The sequence below is a fragment of the Oncorhynchus kisutch genome, linkage group LG10, assembly GCF_002021735.2.
Source record: "Oncorhynchus kisutch isolate 150728-3 linkage group LG10, Okis_V2, whole genome shotgun sequence".
Lineage (NCBI taxonomy): Eukaryota > Metazoa > Chordata > Actinopteri > Salmoniformes > Salmonidae > Oncorhynchus > Oncorhynchus kisutch.
In genome coordinates, this window is record NC_034183.2 from 46,731,479 (window position 1) to 46,738,103 (window position 6,625).

Here is a 6,625-nt window from a genome sequence, read left to right on the forward strand (position 1 = left end):
GCAGTTAGAAAAGCCAAGGCTAGCTTTTTCAAGCAGAAATTTGCTTCCTGCAACACTAACTCAAAAGTTCTGGGACACTGTTAAGTCCATGGAGAATAAGAACACCTCCTCCCAGCTGCCCACTGCACTGAAGATAGGAAACACTGTCACCACTGATAAATCCACCATAATTGAGAATTTCAATAAGCATTTTTCTACGGCTGGCCATGCTTTCCACCTGGCTACTCCTACCCCGGTCAACAGCACTGCACCCCCAACAGCAATTTGCCCAAGCCTTCCCCATTTCTCCTTCTCCCAAATCCGTTCAGCTGATGTTCTGAAAGAGCTGCAAAATCTGGACCCCTACAAATCAGCCGGGCAAGATGAGCATTTGAGATTCCCTGGGAAGACGCACTTGAGAAATGGGCCATGATATGAGCCGCCAGTGTTTGAAACCAGTTGAGAAGACACCAGGAACCCGGAACTTAAAAATTATCTGCCGAAATTGTTGCCACCCCTATTACTAACCTGTTCAACCTCTCTCTCGTGTCGTCTGAGATTCCCAAAGATTGGAAAGCAGCTGCGGTCATCCCCCTCTTCAAAGGGGGTGACACTCTTGACCCAAACTGCTACAGACCTATATCTATCCTACCATGCCTTTCTAAGGTCTTCGAAAGCCAAGTCAACAAACAGATTACCGACCATTTCGAATCTCACCATACCTTCTCTGCTATGCAATCTGGTTTCAGAGCTGGTCATGGGTGCACCTCAGCCACGGTCAAGGTCCTAAACGATATATTAACCGCCATCGATAAGAAACATTACTGTGCAGCCGTATTCATTGATCTGGCCAAGGCTTTCGACTCTGTCAATCACCACATCCTCATCGGCAGACTCGACAGCCTTGGTTTCTCAAATGATTGCCTCGCCTGGTTCACCAACTACTTCTCTGATAGAGTTCAGTGTGTCAAATCGGAGGGTCTGCTGTCCGGACCTCTGGCAGTCTCTATGGGGGTGCCACAGGGTTCAATTCTTGGACCGACTCTCTTCTCTGTATACATCAATGAGGTCGCTCTTGCTGCTTGTGAGTCTCTGATCCACCTCTACGCAGATGACACCATTCTGTATACTTCTGGCCCTTCTTTGGACACTGTATTAACAACCCTCCAGGCAAGCTTCAATGCCATACAACTCTCCTTCCGTGGCCTCCAATTGCTCTTAAATACAAGTAAAACTAAATGCATGCTCTTCAACCGATCGCTACCTGACCTACCCGCCTGTCCAACATCACTACTCTGGACGGCTCTGACTTAGAATACGTGGACAACTACAAATACTTAGGTGTCTGGTTAGACTGTAAACTCTCCTTACAGACTCACATCAAACATCTCCAATCCAAAGTTAAATCTAGAATTGGCTTCCTATTTCGCAACAAAGCATCCTTCACTCATGCTGCCAAACATACCCTTGTAAAACTGACCATCCTACCAATCCTCGACTTTGGCGATGTCATTTACAAAATAGCCTCCAATACCCTACTCAACAAATTGGATGCAGTCTATCACAGTGCAAACCGTTTTGTCACCAAAGCCCCATATACTACCCACCATTGCGACCTGTACGCTCTCGTTGGCTGGCCCTCGCTTCATACTCGTCGCCAAACCCACTGGGTCCAGGTCATCTACAAGACCCTGCTAGGTAAAGTCCCCCCTTATCTCAGCTCGCTGGTCACCATAGCATCTCCCACCTGTAGCACACGCTCCAGCATGTATATCTCTCTAGTCACCCCCAAAACCAATTATTTCTTTGGCCGCCTCTCCTTCCAGTTCTCTGCTGCCAATGACTGGAACGAACTACAAAAATCTCTGAAACTGGAAACACTTATCTCCCTCCCTAGCTTTAAGCACCAACTGTCAGAGCAGCTCACAGATTACTGCACCTGTACATAGCCCACCTATAATTTAGCCCAAACAACTACCTCTTTCCCAACTGTATTTAATTTATTTATTTATTTTGCTCCTTTGCACCCCATTATTTTTATTTCTACCTTGCACATTCTTCCATTGCAAAACTACCACTCCAGTGTTTTACTTGCTATATGTCATTTACAGTAAAGTCTAGGCAACAAATAACATTTGGATTGCTTTCTTTACACCAGTTTGCATCCCTATTCTTGAATCTGCAAGAACCCCAGCCTTTTCTGATCATTCAGTTCTACACACATTTAATTATTTACTAACTAAATAACACAGAATACACATACTTACTTACATGAGACAAAAATTCTTAGTGGACTGACAAGATATGATGGCTTGTTATACAATGGAGAGGGGTTGGGAAAGAGCGATAGAAAGGGACATTTATCGTGGATACATTCTATAACTATTCTTACATTAATCATATCACTTGCACATGAACCATCTAGATAAGAAATCTAATTACTACATTTACGTGTAGATGTCTTTTGTTTGGTTTCAACAGAGAGATGACCAGCAATCCTTCTATGGGGAATGGCTCTGATTGTCCACCAGAGGTCACATGGTCCTTAGTTGTCCTGGCTTTGGAGTGGTTTCTTCAGAACAGATCTTCAGATGTACCCATGATTGTCTGAGATGGGATCTTCTCCTTCCTTTCTCGGGTAGATAGTCAAAGTTCTAATCCCTTTACATGCACAGCTGCAGACTGTCAATGTTTTGGTCTAGTGAGTTCATCTTCTTCAACTCTTTTGAGTTTCCAACCATTTGTAACATTTAGCTCATGCTTCACGTTTGCGTGTTAATTTTTAGGAGAGTTATATATGCGAGATATTTTTAGGACTCTGGTCGAAAAGGGTGGTTCCATCACACTGACACATTCTTCTGACCTAATTTGGGGTGTGGCTGTAATGTGCAAGGGACACAAACTATAATCTCTTAACAGCTGAAGGGGGTTTCCTTCCTAATTTACAGCATTGGTTCATACAGTTTTTAATAACATCACAAACTGAAAAGCAAGACGACATTATTATTCATTAGATCCTCACTGACCATTCCAAACAATCGGATGTTAGAAATAATGTTCCAATGTTAACTTTTTGGACAAAAGGTTTTGGCAGCAAAAGTCTGCTGGAGACAAAGCACTTTTCTTTCCCAATACAGAGGAGCAAAGGGAAAGATTCCCCTCCTGCCTAATTTACGACCGAGTGTTAAGGTGTCAAAACCAGGTCTGGTTGGTCAGCTATTTACCAAGGTAATTGATTTACCAAGGCCTTTGATCCTCACCCAGGAGAGGCATGACAAGTGAAACATTAAAAGTTATCCTTTTTAAATAAAACTATATTCACGTCACCAAATAATTGATTAAAACACACTGTTTTGCAATAGTCCACAATAGCAATCTGTAGGGTAGCACCATGGTGTAGCTGGCGGAAAGCTAGCTCCTGTCTTCCTCTGGGTACATTGACTTCAATACAAAACCTGGGATGCCCCTTCCACAGACTTCCACAGTAAGTATGACAACTTCTGGAGGATGTCCTCTAACCGATCAGAGCTCTTGCAGTATGAACTGATATGTAGGGGACCCAATCAAAACATCAGAATGAAACTAGTACACACGGAATAAACAAGTGTATAGAATACAATAGAAAAAGAGTCTATATACAGTGTGTGCAAATGGCATGAGGTAAGGAAATAAATAGGCCATAGTAGCGAAGTAATTACAATTTAGCAAATTAACACGAATGATAGATGTGCAGGTGATGATGTGCAAGTAGAAATACTGGTGTGCAAAAGAGCAGAAAAGTCAATAAAAACTATTGTGATATGAGAGGTAGATTGGATGGGCTATTTACAGATGGGCTATGTACAGCTGCAGCGATCGGTTAGTTGCTCAGATAGCTGATGTTTAAAGTTAGTGAGGGAAATATAAGCCTCAACATCAGCAATTTTTGCAATTCGTACCAGTCATTGGCAGCAGAGAACTGTGTGTATATATATATATATATATATATATATATATATATATATATATATATATATACACACTGCTCAAAAAAATAAAGGGAACACTAAAATAACACATCCTAGATCTGAATGAATGAAATATTCTTATTAAATTCTTTACATAGTTGAATGTGCTGACAACAAAATCACACAAAAATTATCAATGGAAATCAAATTTATCAACCCATGGAGGTCTGGAGTCACACTCAAAATGAAAGTGGAAAACCACACTACAGGCTGATCCAACTTTGATGTGATGTCCTTAAAACAAGTCAAAATGAGGCTCAGTAGTGTGTGTGGCCTCCACGTGCCTGTATGACCTCCCTACAACGCCTGGGCATGCTCCTGATGTGGTGGCGGATGGTCTCCTGATGGATCTCCTCCCAGACCTGGACTAAAGCATCCGCCAACTCCTGGACAGTCTGTGGTGCAACGTGGCGTTGGTGGATGGAGCGAGACATGATGTCCCAGATGTGCTCAATTGGATTCAGGTCTGGGGAACGGGCAGGCCAGTCCATAGCATCAATGCCTTCCTCTTGCAGGAACTGCTGACACACTCCAGCCACATGAGGTCTAGCATTGTCTTGCATTAGGAGGAACCCAGGGCCAACCGCACCAGCATATGGTCTCACAAGGGGTCTGAGGATCTCATCTCTGTACCTAATGGCAGTCTGTCGAGCACATGGAGGGCTGTGCGGCCCCCCAAAGAAATGCCACCCCACACCATGACTGACCCACCGCCAAACAGGTCATGCTGGAGGATGTTGCAGGCAGCAGAACGTTCTCCACGGCGTCTCCAGACTCTGTCACGTGCTCAGTGTGAACCTGCTTTCATCTGTGAAGAGCACAGGGTGCCAGTGGCGAATTTGCCAATCTTGGTGTTCTCTGGCAAATGCCAAACGTCCTGCACGGTGTTGGGCTGTAAAAGCACAACCCCCACCTGTGGACGTCGGGCCCTCATACCACCCTCATGGAGTCTGTTTCTGACCGTTTGAGCAGACACATGCACATTTGTGGCCTGCTGGAGGTCATTTTGCAGGGCTCTGGCAGTGCTCCTCCTGCTCCTCCTTGCACAAAGGCGGAGGTAACGTCCTGCTGCTGGGTTGTTGCCCTCCTACGGCCTCCTCCACGTCTCCTGATGTACTGGCCTGTCTCCTGGTAGCGCCTCCATGCTCTGGACACTACGCTGACAGACACAGCAAACCTTCTTGCCACAGCTCGCATTGATGTGCCATCCTGGATGAGCTGCACTACCTGAGCCACTTGTGTGTCTCATGCTACCACTAGAGTGAAAACACCACCAGCATTCAAAAGTGACCAAAACATCAGCCAGGAAGCATAGGAACTGAGAAGTGGTCTGTGGTCACCACCTGCAGAAACACTCCTTTATTGGGGGTGTCTTGCTAATTGCCTATAATTTCCACCTGTTGTCTATTCCATTTACACAACAGCATGTGATATTTATTGTCAATCAGTGTTGCTTCCTAAGTGGACAGCTTGATTTCACAGAAGTGTGATTGACTTGGAGTTACATTGTGGTGTTTAGGTGTTCCCTTTATTTTTTGGAGCAGTGTACATACAGTGCCTTGCGAAAGTATTCGGCCCCCTTGAACTTTGCGACCTTTTGCCACATTTCGGGCTTCAAACATAAAGATATAAAACTGTATTTTGTTGTGAAGAATCAACAAGTGGGACACAATCATGAAGTGGAACGACATTTATTGCATATTTCAAACTTTTTTAACAAATCAAAAACTGAAAAATTAGGCGTGCAAAATTATTCAGCCCCCTTAAGTTAATACTTTGTAGCGCGACCTTTTGCTGCGATTACAGCTGTAAGTCGCTTGGGGTATGTCTCTATCAGTTTTGCACATCGAGAGACTGAAATGTTTTCCCATTCCTCCTTGCAAAACAGCTCGAGCTCAGTGAGGTTGGATGGAGAGCATTTGTGAACAGCAGTTTTCAGTTCTTTCCACAGATTCTCGATTGGATTCAGGTCTGGACTTTGACTTGGCCATTCTAACACCTGGATATGTTTATTTTTGAACCATTCCATTGTAGATTTTGCTTTATGTTTTGGATCATTGTCTTTTTGGAAGACAAATCTCCATCCCAGTCTCAGGTCTTTTGCAGACTCCATCAGGTTTTCTTCCAGAATGGTCCTGTATTTGGCTCCATCCATCTTCCCATCAATTTTAACCATCTTCCCTGTCCCTGCTGAAGAAAAGCAGGCCCAAACCATGATGCTGCCACCACCATGTTTGACAGTGGGGATGGTGTGTTCAGGGTGATGGGCTGTGTTGCTTTTACGCCAAACATAACGTTTTGCATTGTTGCCAAAAAGTTCAATTTTGGTTTCATCTGACCAGAGCACCTTCTTCCACATGTTTGGTGTGTCTCCCAGGTGGCTTGTGGGCAAACTTTAAACGACACTTTTTATGGATATCTTTAAGAAATGGCTTTCTTCTTGCCACTCTTCCATAAAGGCCAGATTTGTGCAATATACGACTGATTGTTGTCCTATGGACAGAGTCTCCCACCTCAGCTGTAGATCTCTGCAGTTCATCCAGAGTGATCATGGGCCTCTTGGCTGCATCTCTGATCAGTCTTCTCCTTGTATGAGCTGAAAGTTTAGAGGGACGGCCAGGTCTTGGTAGATTTGCAGT